Here is a 21517-nt window from a genome sequence, read left to right as displayed (position 1 = left end):
CCTGTCTTAAAAAATAGATGATTTAGTTTTTTTTTATTTTTTCCTTGCTCACAATCTTTGAGTGCTCGTTTTAGGCCACTTTCAGGTGCAAGAAAGGATTTGTCTTTGCTGCCTACTGCTCAGGGCTTTGAAAGTTAAGTTCTATGATGTTACTTCAAGACCTTTTTAGTGTTGGGTTCCCTCTACATTTAGTGCTTTACCTTGAGCAGGCTAAGTGGGACCTTGAGGATAACGAGGCGAACAGAATCAAGATATGGACGGTGGCTAATGACCGTTACAAAGGATGGCGATCTACATTTAGTGCTACCTACAAGGCGTACACCACCTATGAAGAGAGAATGAGACATAGGCCAGAAGAATTAGACATTGTTGAGTGGCACTATCTGGTGTCGTATTTTGGCACCGAAGAATTCCAGGTTTGTTCCCAATTTTTTAAAAAACTTGCCAATTCCACTTCTGACGTCAAGGTTTATGTTTTGCGCACTGCTGATTTTATAAAAATCAAATCATTGCTGGTTCTGTGCAGAGGATTAGCAATAAGAATTCTCAGAATCGGCACAATCGACAGATACACCATGTTACAGGATCAAAGGGTTTTTCTCAATTGAGCTATGAGAAGGTAAAAAATTCTGTCACAAGGTTTTCCTTCAGGCATTTTTTTTATGGTTTGTGCTTGTGCCCCCGAATGACAATGACATGATATTGTTATAACCTATATAGTCTTTGTATTTGATAGAGATATTTAGCCCACTGCCCACTACAAAAAAATATATTTTGCATCCTTGTATACAGAAAGCTGAAAAGTACTAAAACTAATGTGTGCCAACAAAAAGAAGAACTTGGATTCCTGTACTTTTTCAATAGCAATAAATATTTCTGTTATCTTCTGTTTTTAAATTCGTGGTGGATATCTTCCTGATCTTTACAGTTTATAAAAGCTTCTACATTTCACTAGATTATGAAATATGGCTAATTTTTTTTACATTCTTGCCTAATTAGAGGGACCAACTAACTGGTGAAGAGCCAAATGATATGGAGCTTTTTATGATGACCCACCAACAAAATGGACAATGGACAAGCGAGGAATCTAGGAAAGTCTATGTGAGTATTAAACAGTTTTTACAACCCTTATTAAGTGATGCAACTGTCCTCGCTTAGAATTAAAGTTTTAATTAACTAAATTTCTTTGCTTTGTTAGGACAATGCAACCAGGAAGATTATGGAGCTGGAGTCAAGGCCTGACGCAAATGTCGTCTCAGACTTGGAGCAGAACCAGATTTTCCAATCAACCTACAAGGAAACGAGAAAAATCAAATCAAACAAGATGCATGCTAATGGTTACCTTGCAAGGTACCCAACTAGAAAAATCAAATCAAACAAGATGCATGCTAATGCATGTCAATGATTTTTTCAGGAGGAATCTTGAGTTTGAGAAGGAGCATGCGAATGGTGGGACGATGGCCAACATACATATCAAGGGAACCTTCGCTGCTACAGTAGACATTAGTCTTTTGATTCGAATGAGTTCAAACAGTTGTCTGTGCTTAACACATTATTATGTGTTAAGCTATCTACTTGTTCTCATTTAGTTTGACACTCGGTGTGTTTTGTTAAAGATTTTGTATGAACAAATTATATTTTGTTTTAATGGATGTCGATGCTTCCTTCATTATGTATTTGTCGTTTTGCGATTATTAATTTAAGCTACCAAACAAAGTGTCGCAACATGAATTATTAATATATTAATCTGGCGTTGCAATATATGATGGCACATATAACAACCACATTTAGTTGTGGCAATAGGTACGATAATCGTGGCAATAGAGAAACTATCTCTTGCAACTACAAAAAGATGACGGTGGCAATAGAGGAATCTACCTATAGCAACCAGATAGTTAGTAATGTGGCAATAGATGACCTGTCTGTAGCAACCAACCTAAGTAACGTGGCAATAGCCTATGCCATCTATAGCAACCATTCAGAAACGTGGCAATATACGACCTCTCTGTAGCAACCAACCTGAAGAGATGTTGCAATAACCTAAGCCACCTATAGCAACCATTTAGGCGACGTGGCAATAGAGAACCTCTATTGCAATGCTTTCTCTGCGTAGCAACAACCACGATTGCAACACCTGTGTTGCGTTGCGCTTGCATTGTGTTGCTACACGACTAGCGTGTCGCAATACGTATCGCTAGCAATGCCTAGTTCGTTGCAATTGATACTATTACTACACCCATAGTGGTTGCAATTGCTTTTGTTACAACACTCACCAGGTGTTGCAAAAGCGTCAAAAGTGTTGCAATAGAGGGGCTGTGTGTCGCAACTAAAATGTAACCCATTGCATTATGCTATTGCTACCCTTACAAGTGCAACGACATTTAACCAAAAAAAATTGGTAGCAAAATTACTATGGCTACCATTTTTGGGTCTTTTGCTACACTTTTTTGGCGTTGCAGTAGACCGAAAATCTTGTAGTGACGGTATTGGATATACAATGCTGATCGCCGCTCCCAAGAGTTCATTGAGGGCGTGCATTCTTTCTTACGTGTGGCCGAGGCAAACAAACGCGATGGTTTCATGTGCTGCCCATGTGTCATATGTAAGAATTTGAAGGAATATGCTAGCTCAAGGAGTCTTCATTCACACTTGTTGAAGTCGGGTTTTATTCCAAACTATATTTGTTGGACGAAGCACGGAGAAACCGGGGTTGTAATGGAAGAAGGTGAAGAAGAACAATGGGATGATGATGACATTGTTGCTGAATACGGGGCCTTCAATGATACTGCAATGGGGGAAGCTGAAGAAGAGGTAGGGGCAGAAGATGAGCCCGCTGATGATCTTGGTCAGGCCATTCGTGACGCACAAAGAGAATGCGAAAGTGAAAAGGGGAAGATCAAGTTCGAGCGCATGCTAGAGGATCACAAGAAATTGCTATACCCAACTTGTGATGCGGGGCAGAAAAAGTTGGGTACCACACTGGAATTACTGCAATGGAAGGCAAAGAATGGTGTATCTAACAAGAGATTTGGGGAGTTACTGAAAATCCAAAAGAAGATGCTTCCGAAGGATAACGAATTACCCGCCACTACGTACGAAGCAAAACAGGTAGTCTGCCCTTTTGGATTAGAAATCCAGAAGATACATGCATGTCCTAATGACTGCATCCTCTACCGTGGTGAGGAGTACGAGAAGTTAGATGCATGCCCGGTATGTCATGCATCGCGGTATAAGATCAGGTGAGATGACCCTGGTGATGTTGAGGGCGAACGTCCCATGAAGAAAATCTCTGCCAAGATTATGTGGTATGCTCCTATAATACCACGCTTGAAATGTCTGTTCAGAAACAAAGACCATGCAAAAGTTGCGATGGCACAAAGAAGACCATAAGGTAGACAATATGTTGAGACACCCTACTGATGGGTCCCAGTGGAGAGCAATCGATAGAGAATTCTCGGAGTTTACAAATGACGCAAGAAACTTAAGGTTTGCTTTAAGTACGGATGGTATGAATCTTTTCGGGGAGCAGAGTAGTAGTCATAGCACTTGGCCTATTACTCTATGTATCTACAACCTTCCTCCCTGGTTATGTATGAAGCGTAAGTTTATTATGATGCCAGTGCTCATCCAAGGCCTAAGGCAACCTGGCAACGACATCGATGTGTACTTGAGGCCACTAGTTGAAGAACTTCTACTTTTGTGGAACAGACCAGGTGTACGTGTGTGGGATGAGCACAAACAGGAGCACTTTGACCTGCGAGCATTGTTGTTTGTAACAATCAATGATTGGCCTGCTCTAAGTAATCTTTCAGGACAATCAAACAAGGGATATAATGCGTGCACGCACTGTTTTGATGACATTAAAGGTATATTCTTGAAAAAATGTTGAAAGGTCGTGTACCTTGGCCATCATCGATTTCTTCCTATGAATCACCCCCTAAGAAAGAAAGGCAAGCATTTTAAAGGTAAGGCAGACCACCAGACCAAGCGGGGCAACCGAACTGGTGAGGATGTACTCAATATGGTCAAGGATGTGAAAGTAGTATTTGGAAAGGCACATGGCAGCGAACCTATTCCGAATGACACCGACGGTCACGCACCCATGTGGAAGAAGTCCATATTTTGGAAGCTACCCTATTGGCAAGTCCTAGAGGTCCATAGCACGATCGACATGATGTACCTGACGAAGAATCTTTGTGTGAACCTGTTAGGCTTCATGGGTGTGTATGTGAAGCCTAAGGACACAATTGAAGCATGACAGGACCTGCGGTGTTTGAAAGAACGAGACAACCTTTATCCAGAGAAGACAGATGATGGACGCCATTACTTAAGTCCTGCCAGCTATACTCTTAGCAAAGAAGAGAAGGAAAGCATGTTTGAATGCCTAGCAAGCATCAAGGTACCATCTGGATTCTCCTCGAATATAAAGGGTATAATAAATGTGCTAGAGAAGAAATTCCTAAACTTAAAGTCCCATGACTGCCACGTGCTCATGACACAATTGCTTCCCATTGCATTAATAGGAATTCTACCTCCAAATGTACGTCTAGCCACCGTGAAGCTTTGTGCATTCCTAAATGCAATTTCTCAGAAGGCAATCAATCCAATGGATCTAGCTAAACTACAGAATGATGTGGGTCAATGTCTTGTCAGCTTTGAGTTGGTGTTCCCTCCTTCCTTCTTTAATATCATGACACACCTCCTAGTTCACCTGGTCAAGGAGATTAGCATTCTCGGTCCTGTGTTCCTACACAACATGTTCCCGTTTGAGAGGTTCATGGGAGTCCTAAAGAAATATGTTCACAACCGTGCTCGACCAAAAGGAAGCATCGCCAAGGGCTATGGAACAGAGGAGGTCATTGAGTTTTGTGTTGACTTTATTCCCGACCTTGACCCGATTGGTGTTCCTGAATCGCGACACGAGGGGAGACTAAGTGGAAAGGGAACACTAGGGAAGAAACCATATATTGGTATGCAGGACAATTATTTTAATAAAGCACACTACACAGTTCTGCAAAACTCCTCTTTGGTGGATCCGTATATCGAGACACATAAAGAGTTGCTCCGATCCGAGTTTCAAGGGAAGTCTGAAGCTTGGATTACGCGTCAGCACATGGAAACTTTCAGCGACTGGTTGCGAAAAGAATGTCAGGGTGATGAGAGTATTGATGAGCAACTTTATTTGTTGGCTAGGCAGCCATCGTGGCATATCCTCACATACAAAGGGTACGAGATAAATGAGAATATATTTTACACAGTAGCCCAAGATAAAAGGAGCACCAACCAAAACAGTGGTGTCTGCATAGATACCATCGACCCTAATGAAAATAAGCAAACATATTATGGCCGCATAGAGGAGATATGGGAACTAAACTATGCACCTACTTTTAAGGTACCTTTGTTCAAGTGCCAATGGGTAAAGGCGACTGGAGGCAGGGTAGCAGTCGACAACCAGTATAGAATGACAACCGTGGACCTCAACAATATTGGGTACAAAGACAAACCGTTCGTCCTTGCCAAGGATGTGAATCAGGTGTTCTATGTCAAGGACATGGCTACAAAACCGAAGAGAGGGAAAAACAACAATGACCCAATCAATGAGCCAAAGCGCCACATAGTTTTTTCAGGGAGAAGAAACATCGTCGGAATTGAAGACAAGTCAAACATATCAGAAGATTATGAAAAGGATGACCGAATTCCACCCTTCACAGTGACTAAAGACCCAAGCATCCAGCTAAATGATGAGGACACTCCATGGTTACGGCGCGATCATAACCAAGGGATATATGTTAAGAAAAAGTTCCCTACTGTGCCCGCTTTATATATATAGTGATGTATTAGACCTATTATGTAATAATTGTGACTTCAGATTTTATTGTCGTGTTTTCATATTTTCTACGGTTCAAATGAATTTTCTGCTAAACGGTGGATTTTCCTTGGAGAATGTCTGATGAAAAACCAAATGATGAACGTTAATAAGATGTGAAAACTAATTTCCTGTCGAAAAACAATAGTTTTAATGATTTTAATTAAGTAGTATATTTTTGTATGGTGTAAATTGTAATTATGATTTACACTATGTCAAATATTTATACAGTAAAACAAAAGAGTTTAGTTTATAAATTTTTGTTGCGTATAATAATGCAAAACCAAGTCAAAGAATTTGTTTTATAATTTTTTGGATAATATTTTATTTATTAGGCAATTAATAACTCTCTGTATATTTATATAAAAGAAATATATAAAAAAAGGAAAAAACTTACTTTACTCCTGGGTGGATCAACCACCCGGGACTAAAGGTGGTGCTTTAGTCCCGGGTGTATACACTAGCCGGGACAGATCCCTCTTTACTCCCGGGTGGATCAACCATCCGGGACTAAAGATAGAGATGCAGTTTTCGCAGCCCGCCCAAATGCCCTTTACTCCCGGGTCGTGGGTACACCTGGGACTAAAGCTCAGACCTTTAGTCCCGGTTGTAATAATAGCTCGGGACTAAAGATTCTTTAGTCCCGGTTGGTAGCTCCAATCGGGACTAAAGGTATCCCTTTATAACCCATGCCCAAGTTTTCTTCCTCTCTGTCTCCGCCACGCCGTCGCCTCATCTTCTCCACTAGATCGATCTAGCAGTGCCGCCGCTCCCAGGCGACCACCCTACCCTCGCCTCGTCAGCGCGCCTCTTCTCTGGTCGGCCAGTGCGCTTCTTCTCCGGCTAGCCAGCGCGCTTCGCTCGTCCTCGTTGGAGCGCGCGCCATCCTCGTCCCCGGCCCCAACCTCGCTCATGCTCATCGGAGCGCGCCGAGCCTTCACCGCGCTGCCTCACCGGAGCTCGCCCGAGCCTTCCCCGCACGCGCTGCCTCACCGAAGGGCGGCCGAGTCTTCCCCGTGCTGCCACACCAGAGCTCGCCCGAGCCTTCTCCGAGCGCGCTGCCTCATCGGCCGAGCCTTGTAATTAGTTTCGATCTCTTGTATGTGCCTGTTTGTAGCATTGTATGTTTGAGCGTGTTTGAGTTTCTGTAAAACGCGACGTGCGGGACGGCGGAGAACTCGTGCTGTCGATCGACTCCACGTGGCTACGGTGCCTAGCGGTGCGGCTCGTTTCCATCAGTAGCGCCAGGCAAGCGTCAGTCATCATCGTTCAGCTCTGCCGGTCATGGTTTTCGTTTCTGTCGACTCCACGTTGTTCATGCTGCCGGTCATGGTTTTCGACTCCACGCGGTTGCGTTGCTGTCTTGTGCACTTCGTTCATAGAATCGGAGCCCGAACAGCCGGCCTGACAGTTTTCGTTTCGTTGCTGCGGTCCAGGGTGCAATGCAACACAATGACAATTGACAATGCGTTGCTAGGTCAAAATATGGTCGTTTCTATGGACTCCATGACTAAACATTTTATTTTAACTTTTTATGAAATGAAAAACTTAGAAAATAGTTAGAAAATTGTAGAAAATCCGTACTAGTTGAACTTGTGGACCGTGATCAGCTCGGCGAGCATGTTCTCTGCCAAGCGGTAATGGACGTTAAGGAGGAGCTTTGATTCTACGAGGGAAAGCAGCAACGGTCGTGGAAGACCTTGTTCCCTTCCTCGTAGAATCAGAGCTCTTCCTTGCCCACATACGGTGCCGTCCAGTGGAGAAATACTCGCCGAGATGATCACGTAAGCAAGGTGAACTAGTACGGATGGTTATTTATTGAAACATGTTTTTGAGCTATAATTTGATGGATATTTGATAACTCTAGACCTACAAATGTCATAAATGTTACTATCCTCGGCAACCTAAACGCCCGCGAGCTTGTCGATATCGAGTAGGTCACTTAGAATTATTTTTTCCATGAGATGAAATACTTAGAAATCATGCCTTTTATTTTTTAGAATTAATTTTTCCATGAAATGAAAAACTTAGAAAACAGTTAGAAAATTGTAGAAAATTCATATTAGTTGAATTTGCGGACCGTGTTCAGCTCGGCGAGCATGTTCTCTGCTGAGCGGTAATGGACGTCAAGGAAGAGCTTTGATTCTACGAGGGATAGTGGCAACGGTCGTGGAAGACCGTGTTCCCTTCCTCATAGAATCGGAGCTCTTCCTTGGCCAAGTACGGTGCCGTCCGGTGGAGAAATGCTCGCCGAGATGATCACATCAGCAAGGTCAACTAGTACGGATGGTTATTTATTGAAACATGTTTTTGAGCTATAATTTGATGGATATTTGATAACTTTTGACCTACAAATATCATCTGCAAATGTTACTATCCTCGGCAATCTAAACGCCCGCGAGCTCGCCGATATCGAGCAGGTCACTTAGAATTATTTTTGTCATAAAATGAAATACTTAGAAGTCATGCCTTTTATTTTTTAGAATTAATTTTTCCATGAAATGAAAAACTTAGAAAATAGTTAGAAAATTGTAGAAAATCCGTACTAGTTGAATTTGCGGACCGTGTTCATCTCGGCGAGCATGTTCTCTACCAAGCGGTAACGGACGTCAAGGAGGAGCTTTGATTCTACGAGGGAGAGCGGCAACGGTCGTGGAAGACCATGTTCCCTTCCTCGCAGAATCGGAGCTCTTCCTTGGCCAAGTACGGTGCCGTCCGGTGGAGAAATGCTCGCCGAGATGATCACGTAAGCAAGGTCAACTAGAACGGATGGTTATTTATTGAAACATGTTTTATTTTTTATAGATATATCTAGTGGAGTAAAAGCTAGATGGCTGCCTCGAGAGACAACATGGATGAAGAAATGATGAATATTATCAACACCGGCACTCAATTTGCCGATGGTGACCAGCAGGATGTAGATGACGGGAGTCAATACCTGGCTCTTGAAGAAAACTAAGAAAATATTGTGCAAGAAAATACTGGCGAGGTATATATTTGAATATTGTATATATATATATTTGAATATCTATCATATATTATGTGTACACATGATATTTATTTATTCTTTTTTATACGTAGCCCTCTGGATCGACGACCACAACGGCGAAAAGCAAAAATATTCGAGGCCCGAAAAAGCCATTGGAGGGGCGCTACATAATATCGGAATTCAATATCGAGACAGGCGAACCACTTGGTCCACATGCAAGGAAATTCGTGCAACACTGTGGGTACCTTGTAAGGGACAGAGTTCCGATCAGTGCCCGTGAATGGAAGCAAAAGATCAACGAGCCTCATGTTAGTTTTGTCTCTAATCTTGATAAGAATTTAATTTGGGATGATATCCTTCAACATTTCACGTTGCAAGCGGATGATTATGATGATATCAATGATCGTGAATTGAAGGAGCTAGTTCGAAAGTGGGCTGTGAAGAAGATGGCCACACAATTCTAAACTTGGAAGAAATCCCTATACATGAAATACGTCAAGAAGAATCTAACACCCAATTTCAATACTAGTGGCCCGCTCACGAAGTTGAGGCCCTACTGGAATAATTTTGTACAGTACAAGGCATCTGAAGAGGGTGAGGAACGGGTCAGAAGGAACCAAGAGAATGCCCGACAGAAGGTATACCACCATGGCATGGGATCTGGTGGCTACGCGACTGCCATTCCCAAGTGGGAAAAAATGGAAGCGGACATTCTTGCCAAGGGTATCACACCAGAATCACTCAATTGGCCCAAATGCGCGAAGAATTGGTTTTTCGCTCATGGGGGAAGACTGGACCTAGAGACCGAAAAGCTAGTTCATGGCCCAAAACTCAAAAGAGCAACACAAAGATTATCTTATGCTCTACAAGCTAAAGCTATTGATGCGTTCAGGCCCAATAGAGAGAAGGATGAACTGACGTATGCCATCGGGACTGCTGAACACAGTGGCCGAACAAGAGGTTTAGGACGGAACATTTCTTAGGAGCATGGTTTCCCTAACGACAGATATACCTACAGAAGCCGGCAGAGAAGGAAGGTTGAGGAAGTAGCGCGGATCAGCAGGTTGGAGAAATATGTTCGTTAGTCACGGGAGGCGTTGCTTCAAGCACAAGAGCACGAAAAAAATATGCAAGCTAGAATGCAAGATGAAATCATAAAGCAAGTGCAAATAGCAATGAGTGCCCAAAGGCAGGCATCAGCTGCAGGAATCAACATTAATATTAGGCCCCCTGATCAGTTGAAAAGCAGCTGTGCTTCCATGGAGTTGCCAAATCAAGATGACGCAATGCTACGTTTCCCTGTGGATGACATCACTACACCATTTACATCATGTGAGCTACATATTCCAAAAGAGAATGCCACAATCATGATGGCTCTCGGTGTTTTTTCTCCTCCAGATCCTACCAAGACAATAAGAATCCATGGGGCAATAATACCACCTAGATATGTTAACGTCTCAGTGGATAGAGTTAACAAAGGTTTTAGTGATCTGGCTCTTGACATTCCAGGAGGTGATGGGGAGAAGATTCTAGGAGAAGCAGAGAAGACATTCATACTATGGCGCAAGCGCTACATCATTATTCCCAGGGTCTCTAGTCCACCGCCGCTTCCTCAATTGCCAGACAATAGGTGCGGACATAAGTGAACAAAAAAAATTTCACGAATTTTCTATTGACATGCATGATTAAAAATAACAATTTCTTATACCTAATTATTCTTTTTTGTACTCACACAGCAGGGTCTCCGCCAACCTAAGTCCAATTATCCAATCTCTAGATCATCATAGTGCTCCGGAAAATCAGGTGGCAACGCCGCCACTGCCGCCACCTCCAAGGAGGTCTCCAACGCCTCCAAGGAGGTCTCCAACGCCTCCAAAGAGGTCTCCAACGCCTTCTCCGCCTCCCTTGATGACTAAGAAGAAGCCAGCTCCTAAGAGGTCCGCCCCGCAAACAAAGTTGTTGGCCCACCAGCCGGCAAAGAAGAAAGCCACATCTAATCCAGTTATTCCCCAAAAACTATCTTATGAAAAAAGTGAAAAGAAATTAAATGCTGCAGTACAAAAAGATATGGACAGTTTCTTCGAAAAAGTGAAAAAGCAACGAGAAGCGAGGGAGAACCCGGAGAAACCGTACTTCTACCTACCTCCAGATCTTCTAAGAAAGAAGGTGGACCAGAAAAAGCAGGAATCTAAAAAGGCCCTACCAAAATCGGAATACGACCGCTCTCTCACCAAGTCATTTGAGGCGGCACAGAAAAAGACTAGACTAGGGAAAGGTGTTCCACAACTCGGACAACAATCACAACAATCAGTCCCCCCTCTTGTCGTTCGTAATGAATATGGTTCGAACTTAGACTTAGACACCGATTTTGAGGAGCTGGCTCAGTTTTACGAGGAAACTGGTTTGGACCTTGCCCAAGTGCTCGCTGAAGGACCATCTGCTCCGAAAGTGGATCTTTGGAAAAAATTTAAACATGGAAAGAGTCTATGCAACCCTGAGGCCTTAGGTGATCTGTGTACGTAAATGTACCTGCTAAACAAGTGGTACATGGCGGCGTGTGAACAGGGAGAGGCCTTTGTTCCTGTCAGAGTTAGAAACCAACATTACTTCCGTGGCGATGACGTTATATATGTCGAGTTTGTAGAATTACACCAACTATGCCACCTGGACTCTCTCGACAAAAGTCTCATTAGCTGCTATTGTCTGTAAGTGTGATTATTTTCTACTATTAAAGTGTATATATATATATATATATAAAGCTACATGTATATATATAAATTATATATCCTCACACTATATTTTTATATATGCAGATATGAGATGACAGAACTCAGAAAGAGAAAGGATAATGATGTTGGTTTCATTGATCCAAATGTCGTATTCAAACACCCTAACCCCCGCCTCAATGGAAAGCTGAACTCAAGAAAAATCTCATGAGGTTCTTAGTGAACCAACAAAACAAGAACATACTCTCCCCCTACAACTTCAAGTGAGTGTTAAATAATTAATGTCGATCATATGGACATTTGTTCAATTATTTGCTTACTAGCTAAGCTATCTCCCATATATATATATATATGTTGACTCTAGTTAATGTCGATCATATTTGTGTATAAAAATATATGCAGCAATCACTGGATATTGATGGTCATCGATATGGCCAATAGTTGCTTGAGCATCTTAGACTCGTTAAGAAAAGAGCAAACAGAGTACCAAGACATGATAGATATTATCCAAGGGTAATTTGATCTCTCTAGCAACTATATATACCCCGATCTCTTAACTGTAATAATTATTAAAGGCCAAATTAATTTTTTATTTTATTGGGCGCAGTGTTTGGAAAAGTTTCATTGAGGAACACCACATGAAACATTGCAAAGCGCCACTGGATGTAATCGCACACAAAGTAAGTACTAGCTATATATATATAATTCAATTAACACCATGCATGCTTTCAATTCACCGGATCTTTTTTCTCGTAAAAGTGGGTTCTGAGGCAAGAACAGGGGAACAACTACTGCGGATACTATGTTTGCGAGTTCATCATGGCGTACGCAAAAAGATCTCCTGAAGAGATCCTCAAAGTACGTTATATAAATATATTCATATATTCACAATTTCTTTTGTTGCTCATATATATAAGTAATCACATGACCAACACACACACACACACACACACACACACATATATATATATATATATATATATATATATATATATATATTAATACTTTTTGTTTAACTTTTATTGAAGACTATATGGTTGAAGGAAAAAGTCATACGACGTGACCAACTAAAAGCAATTCAAGAGACCATAGCAGGATTTCTTAATGACCATGTCCTCAACCCCGCCGGCGAGTTCTACAATGACGTCAATGAAACATGGAAGCCAAACCAGATGGAGTGAATTTGTTATCCCAAGGATATGATAGAATATACAATGCAAGCTTTATTTGTAATATATATATATATATATATATATATATTATATGTACATAAAATAACATACAATATATGTATATGCATGTAATATATACGTTAGTTTCATACTTTAGTTTGTACAAAATGTTCGAACATTATAAACGTGTAGAATACGTATATTACTAGCAGCGTAGAATGCGCATTCGAAAACCTATTCGAAAACCAAAACGAATCATTAATTGAAAATAAAAACAAAAAGAAAAAAAGGAAACCTTTAGTCCCGGTTGGTAATACCAACCGGGACTAAAGGGCCGCCCCACGTGGCCAGGCCGGGAGACCTCTTTAGTCCCGGTTGGTCTTACAAACCGGGGCTAAAGGTGCACCTTTAGTCCCGGGCGAGAAGCCGGGACTAAAGGATGGGCCCTTTAGTCCCACATTCGTGCTCCCGGTTGGGAAACTGGGACTGAAGGGGTTTCCCAACTGGGAGTAAAGCCCATTTCTATACTAGTATACCCACCCTACCCCAACTTCTCTAGTGCCTCCCCTCCCCAAACCCGCCCCACATCTTCATGACCTCGGGCACCCACTGAAAGGTCCTAATATGGCTAGAGGGGGTGAATAGCCTATTTAAAACTTCTACAAAGCACTAGAGCAAATTGGTTAGTAACCCAAATGGCACAATGCAATTTTGCTCTAGCTCTAGAAGGGCTGCAAGCCACCTATCTCAACAATTCTAGTTACTATAATCACTATCACACACAACAAGCTAGATCACTACTCACTAAGCTAGTGTGCTCTCAAAGACTAACTAAAGAGCCACACTAACCAAACTAACAAGCTCTCAAATACTAACTACACTAAAGAGCTTGACATCTAGTTTGTGGGAATGTAAATGAATAAGTAGGGTGATTATACCGCTGTGTAGAGGAGTGAACCAATCACAAGATGAACACCAATTCAATCACTGGGAGAATACCAAAGGGCAAGAGGCAACCAATTTTTCTTCCGAGGTTCACGTGCTTGCCGGCACACTAGTCCCTGTTGTGTCGGCCAACACTTGGTGGTTCGGCGGCTAATAGGTATCACACACCTAGCCCACCACAAGAGGCGCCGCAAGAACCTATCCACAAGTGAGGTAGCTCAATGACACAATCAATTTACTAGAGTTGTCTTTGGCACTCCGCCGGGGAAGACACAAGACCCCTCACAAGCAACCGATCGAGGCCAAAGACAATCACCAACTCCACTCAACGATCCTCCAATCACCGGGCCGTCTAGGTGTCGGCAAACACCAAGAGTAATAAGCTCACAACCAGCCCAAATCACCCAACCAGTGCCGCAAAAACGATGCAATTCAATGCAATGCACTAGAGGCTCTCCAATCTCACTCAAGATGATGAAATCAAATGAACAAGTGAGTGGAGTGTGTTGCTCAGCTTCCAAAGGGTGTGAACAAGTGTATGAGGTGCCAAGAGGGTGGTCAAGGCAGGCTACACCCTCTATTTATAGCCACACAAGTAAATAGAGCAGTTACCCCTTGGAGCTACTTTCTGCGAGGGCACCCAACAGGTCGGTGTGCCACCAGACAAGGGGTGGCGGTGCCTTCCAACGGCTGACTCAATGGTTATTTTGACTAGCCGTTGGGTCACCGGACAGGTGATGGTGGCACCAGACAGTGGGTGGCGGTGCCACCCCGGCCGAGCCCCCGTTTTCCCTCCTCTCTAGATAAATAGGGCAGTGCACCGCCGCACCCATGACGGTGACCATGGCGGTGCCCCCCTCGGCTATAAATCCAACTTGCTGCCCTCGGGAGAAACAGGGCGGTGGCACCGGACAGGCAGTGGGGTGCACTGCCGTGCCCATGGTTGTGAACACCGTCGTGTCCAGTGACCACCCCACAGCGGCCCTTCTCTGTCAGGTCCTGTTGGGCACCGCCACAGGGGTGACGGTGCACCGGACAAGGTGTGGCGGTGCCACCCTAGCACCACCACTAGCTCTTTGAGTTGTAAACTTTTGTTCGATTCGATCCACGTCAACTCGAGCTATTCCCCGCAAGCGATGCTAACTCTTAAAGTGTTTTCTCAAAACATGTTAGAGTCAAGTTAGCATTTCTCAACATTTTCCATAAATATTTTTGCTTGCTCTCCAATGTGCACTAGGCTTAAATGCAATGCATGAAGTCCAACACCTAGTGGCACTAGATGACCGAATTGTCTAGTTAAGAATCCCTCTTAATAGTATGGCTATCTATCCTAAATGTGATCACACTCTCTATAATGTCTTGATCACTAAAACAAAATCCCTAATTATACCTTTGCCTTGATCTCTATAGGGTTTTGTTTTTCTCTTTCTTCTTTTCCAAGTTGAGCACTTGATCATCATCACATGTGGCCATCTCATCATTTCATGTGATCAACATCACCATTTGAGTGCCACCATGCTCCTCACTTGGATTGCACCAACCTAGCTCATATCATCACTGATAACAAAGGTTAGTGCTTAGGTTTCATCAATTATCCAAAACCAAACTAGGGCTTTCACCTACGAAGGCAGAAGATTCTGTGCCGCCACGAGCTCGATGCGGGGAGGAGACAACCTTTGCTGCCACGACCTTGGTGCATGGAGGAGTCGCTAGTGCCTCCAAAAGCCCACACGAGGAGTAACCACTCATGCAAGGAGACAACTAAATGACACCATCAATAGAGGATGACCCCGTCCACTCATTTCAAGAGACGAGCATCCCACATCTCGACGTCATATTTCATTTCGGGGACCGACCCATCCTCAGCTTCGTCCATCCAAACACCATCAAAAAAAGGTTTAACCCATCCCATCTTCTTTGGTCCCATGAACCAAACACAAACTTATTAGTATCGCTTCCTCCATCCAAACAACATAAAAAAATGTTTAACTCATCCCATCTTCTTTGGTCCCATGAAACAAACACACACTTAGTATCATGGAAGATATATAAAGAGTGTAACACCCATCTTAGTGTTTGGTTGGAAATGGAACCGTCCCCTAAAGGGATTACTCTTCAAAGATATTGTCCCCGGGTGCTTTAAATATGCGGTACCACACTATCCCCTTCCGACGGTGTTGATTTCCGTTTGCTCATCGTCTTCTTCGTTTTGACGTCTCCTCGCCTCCCTTCTTCCTCCCAATGTCACATAGGCCACGCCATCGAGAGGTCGCGTCTCCGGGGAGGCCGCACCCCTTGGGCAGCAGCGCCGCCGGGGGGCCACGCCCCCTAGGATGGCCGTGCCCCTTGGGTTGGACATGCCGCCAGGGAGGCTGCGCCCCCTAGGCTGGCCGCACCGCCGGGGAGGCCGCGCCCCCTGGACAGCAGCACTACTGTGCTTTTTTTATGTGTTTTGGGAAGAAAATAGAAGGAAGAGAGCGAAGAGGAGTATGACGTAGGGACCCGTCTTAATAGGTTGCCAACGGACACATAATGGTTGTGTCTCATCTCTCATGTCCCTTGCTTGTCCCTTGAACCAAACAAAAAACAGGGACAACCCTATCCCAACAACCAAACATTAAACTGAGACTGTCCCAACCTCAAAACTGGGACATGACCGCCTCATCCTCTATATCCCAGAACCAAACACAACCTTAGCCATTGTGCTATGCGATTGTACAATTAAAATTTGGTTTTCCCTTTTGGTGACCATGGCTTGAGCCATACTATCCCTTTATTACTAATAAACGGCATGTCATGCCATTCAAAAAAATCAATCAAGGATAAATTTTGGCCTCAGAAAGTAGAAACTACGTACTACAAACACCGGCCAATACTTTTACATTATTGAGTTTAGAAGCATGCAGATTAGATATGAATAATCAAATTAAGTAATGAAATGGAGTTGGACAAATCTAAAGTGATAAATTTGACTTAGAACAAATCTAAATAGACTTATATTTATGTGGTGAGCGAAACTAGGCTTGGACGCATGAACCCCAAAGGGGAAAAAAAGAAGATAAACAGGGCTACAACAGGTGGCACATATGGCTTCTTGCAAATTTTGCAAGTGCCATTTTCTTCACACGGCCACCTGAATCCCAAGTGGTGGCTGTCATTTCACACGAAAAGCATTTGAAGACATTTGAGTGGGATTTGGAATTGGAAACACAAAAGTGATTCATAAAAGAACACCTTTTTGCAAGTTCTACGAGGGAATCATGGCGTGGAGATGTAATTCTACATGCGGTGTCATGTCGCAACAACATTTGCCGTTTCTTCCCCGGCTTTTGTACGCACGGGTGACAGGCCACAAGCCCACAGCCACAACAGGTGAGCAGTCGTATATTCCTACGCACGAACCTGAAGCGATGGACGTCTGCGTGACAATTGACAAAATAGGCTGAAACGCAACAGCTACGGTGACAAATAAACCCAACTGAGTTAATATTTCTTTATGATGGTTTAGCAATAAAGTGGGGAAATGAATTGGTTCAAACACAACATCGCCATCAAATCCATGGAGAACTTGTCACAACACTGTCAAGTTCTTTGCCTGGCTCCTCACCCAGAACAGAATCCACTGCCGGGCGGCCCTAGTCCACAAACACATCCTCGACGACGCGCGATGTGAACTGTGCGGCCTGTCCGATGAAACGGCAGACCACATCTTGTCCGAGTGCTCCTCCGCACAGTCCTTCTTGACTCACATTGGCTGGCCGTCCGGGTTGCCAAAGTTTCAGAGCTCTGGAACACTCAGCCACCTCCAAGGATCGCCAAAGAAGTGCTGAACCCCCTGCTCCTCCTCCTCCGCTGGGAAATTTGGAAACATAGAAATGAGGTGGTTTTCAGAGGGATGGCGCCGGACATTGCACGGCTCAAAGCTGCCTGCAGGGAGTCGATCAAGGCTCGGAGCTGCCGCATCCCCAGGAAGGAAGTCATTAGCTAGGCAATGGAGTAACGTTTTGATTATGTAATCTACACTCTCCCTATCTCCCGGCTCTTTATTTGTAACCAAGGCCATGCCTTCCACCCACCGGTTATCCGGCATCTGTGGAATATATTGCAGGTGGGGATTTGTTTATCCCACCCCCGAAGTTGACCTCAAAAAAAAAAAAAAAAAAAAAAACACTGGCACGATATCATACAAATGCGACTAGGAGACTGTAAACTCAAGTAGAAATCCTGCAGAGTGCGAGGGTCGATCATTTGGTCGCGATAACATCCCATCACGTGCTCCAGAGTAGAATGTGAAATAACCGTTGGGCATCAAACATGGATTCACACACGTGCCCATGCACCGCATCGAACAATTTCCTTCCAACTATTTCTTCTAAATTTAAACAATAGTCACATGGGTTAATACATGCACATAGACACGTCCTCATTGAATTTTTTAGCGCACAAAAATACCCCTGGATTTTTTATTGCTGTTTGGATACTTTTGTTTTGGAACATCCACGTTAATTCTCAGGGGCTATGTTAAATTTCAACAAAAACTAAAAACATCTAGTAATCGACTCATATTTCCATTATGAAAAAAATACTATAAACTAAGCCTCCTAATATAAACCTATATCTAAATTACCAATACTTTCCATTATAATGTTAAGTAACTTCCAAAATTTTATTTGAATTTCTCATCTTTGTTATTATGAAAAATAATGTAGATTGTATAGTAACCCTAAATTTGCATATAAATTATCTCTGCCATTATTAAAAATTAATGTATGGTAATCTGTCACCATAGATTATTTGCATTTAAATTACCCACCTCCACCTTATGAAAATAACCAAAAGTAACATCTTAATAACATAAATATGTCACTTTGAAAATATCTCAAAATACTTCTATATATGCTTCTAAATTATCCACTTCTATTTTTTTATTAATATAGAGAAAACTAAATCAAGGTACACATGCATGATGTTTGTCACCGGATCTGTATGAAAGAAAGTGTATATAGAAAGTAATTAGTAATTAATGTCTACTACAATCGGACAAGATAAGATAGCACATATATGGGCAATGTGTTAAAACATGACCAAACTAAGGAGACCAAAGGTACATGATTTTCATTAGTTATGGACCATAAATATGTCCTTGAATTGAGATTACTGTCCTCTATTAAATTACTAGCTCGTGTAAGAGCCTTGATTATTATACTACTACAGAATATTCATCACCGCCGGGTCTAAAACCCCTTTCATCACCGTCGGTTTTGTCCTTTGATGGTGAGAGTGGAAAGTGATGACTAGCTTCATCACCGCCGGTTCATTATATGAACCGACGATGGAAATTGAAAACAGAAAAATCCAGCTACTACTCACATCGTTCTCGTCGCTCAGCTGCTTAGCCCGCCACTTCCTCTATGCCCTCCCCCCTCCCACTGCCAGGTCTGAGAGAGGGTGATCGAGATTGAGATAGGAGAGCTAGACCACCTACATGCAAAGAGAGAGAGAGAGGGGGGGGGGGGGAGGGGGAGAGAGAGGACTCACCTCCATGCTGGGGCCCATCGACGGGGCGTTGTGCGCTGAATGATGAGGGGGTGCTTGAGGGTCCGCCGCCACGGTATTGTAGAGAGGAGTCACGGGAGTGATGAATAGAGAGAAAAAGTGAGGGAGAGAATAAATGGAAACACGGGAAGGATGGAGAGGGGTGGTGGTCAATGACTTGTGTGTTCCATGAGCGGCCATTCATGCGGCGTCACATGGCTACATGGGCCCGCCTGTCAACCACCTTGAAGATGCACAATAGACGGGAGAGACACACGGGGCGAGAAGCGGTGGGCGCACGTGTAGATGGTGGGTTCAGTGGACGGTTTTCATTGACACAGCTCCTCACCCGAACAAATGGTGAAAAGCATTTTCACCATTGATTTTATCCAAACTAGTGGTGATATAGTATCACCAACGGTTTTAATAAAAGCAACAGTGAAAATGTTGTAGAAAAATGTTTCTGTAGTAGTGTTAGGCTAGTGCGCTATAAAAAGGTCATTTCCATTTTGTTTGAATGTGTGGTTGTGGTTGCGGGGGGAGGCAACGTTTGTAAGACAAATAGGCACAAAATTGAAGGTGTATTTGTATGATTGTATCTATCAAACCAGATCAAATTTTAAGCTCAATGTTTGTGTGATTTATGTGATTGTAGAAGACAGTGTTTTAAATAGACGTGCAAATTCAAAAACTGTTTGGGTACAGTTTTGCTTGTTATAAATTGGCCATTTTTTATTTTCTTATTGATTAAATCTCATATGACATTCGACCCGATATTGAGAATATCATGTTTAAACTATGCTTCATAAAAAAAGGATAAGTAAAAAAAAAACAAAGAGAGCAAGGGAAATATACTTCTTTCATTCTAGATTATAAGATATTTTTGTTTTTCTAGATACATATCAATTGTTATGTATTTAGAAAAGCTAAAACGTCTTATAGTTTAGGAATGAAGGGAGCAGATACGAGATCGGTGAATTCAAAATGTGACATGCAGAGTAGCCTAGTTCTATATGTACCATTTTTGTGATCGGGATGATCGGAACAACCCCAACCATAGACGCTGGGACCTTTCCAAGGCACGGAGCATACACTACTACTGCTAGTATATATCATAATCCCATTACCATGATCCTATGACATACCGTGGAACGAATAGAACACTCAGCTTTCTCTTCAGACCGGCGTAGTAGGGCTGGCGCCCTGCGCCCTGCGCCCTGAAAACGGCCGGCCCCGTTGGACCAGGACCGTGCTTGCGATTTGGTGGGCCCAACACATGTCATGATGGCAACAGTAGGCCCATTATCGTTGGCTCCTCCATTTTTTATAGGAAAAGGAAGAAAACCTAGGCATGCTTCCCCTCGTTTTTTTTAACGCCTCAAATTTCAAGTAGTATGTGAACTCACACTACAACCACGTGCATGCACACAACTAGATTACAGCCTTACTTCAGCACTACAACCAGATGCATGCACACAACTAGATTACAACCTTACTTCAGCACTACAACCACAACTACATTGCAACCTTACTTCAGCACTACAACCACATGCATGCACACAACTATATTGCAACCTTACTTCAGCACTACAACCACATGCATGCACACAACTATATTGCAACCTTACTACAATGCATGCACACAACTAGATTACAACCTTACTTCAGCACTACAACCAATAGAAAATGAAACGGTACCCAGACAAAGACGGCCGACCAGGTGGATATACCCTATAAAATATAGGCCGTAGCAAGCGTAGTTCAATATAGCGAGCGTAGTTCAGTGGTAAAACATCTCCTTGCCAAGGAGAAGATACGGGTTCGATTCCCGTCGCTCGCCAGCTTAATTTAGTAAGGTGCTATGATAAAAAATTCAGTCTAGTTGACTACTTAACTACTTATATTATAGTTTATATTATAGTAAATTATTTATTTACTAATTATTTATTTAATTTTAATATAGTAAATTATTATAGTAAATGACTACTTAACTACACTACTTCTATTAAATTACTATTTAATATTAAATGAATATTAAATTAAGTAGTTGTTAGTCTTGCACCCAACTAAAAAAAAAAGAGTGTTTATGTTATTGGTACGGTTATGTTATATAGTAAACGGATGAAAGGGATATCCTCTGGCATTAGGCGCTGGAGAAAAAATACTGGACACCGGCGAGGCACGCGAGTGGATCAGAGATCGAACTCGGGTGGGCTTCTCGCACGCCGGTGCAGCTAGCCAACCGAGCCTTACTCGGTCCTCGCATGCTTCCCCTTGTTGAAGC

The 21517-nt window shown here is 42.8% G+C and overlaps 1 non-coding gene across 1 annotated transcript; it reads left to right on the top strand.

The window, feature by feature from the left end:
* Nucleotides 1-21002: 21002 nt before the first annotated feature.
* TRNAG-GCC (transfer RNA glycine (anticodon GCC)) lies at nt 21003-21073 on the top strand. Its single transcript has one exon. It is a non-coding gene; the product is annotated as a tRNA-Gly (tRNA).
* The last annotated feature ends 444 nt before the right edge of the window (nt 21074-21517 follow it).

The sequence above is a fragment of the Miscanthus floridulus genome, chromosome 16 (genome assembly GCF_019320115.1).
Source record: "Miscanthus floridulus cultivar M001 chromosome 16, ASM1932011v1, whole genome shotgun sequence".
Lineage (NCBI taxonomy): Eukaryota > Viridiplantae > Streptophyta > Magnoliopsida > Poales > Poaceae > Miscanthus > Miscanthus floridulus.
Note: the sequence above shows the minus strand (reverse complement) of the source record. Positions and strands in the feature narration are given on the sequence as shown.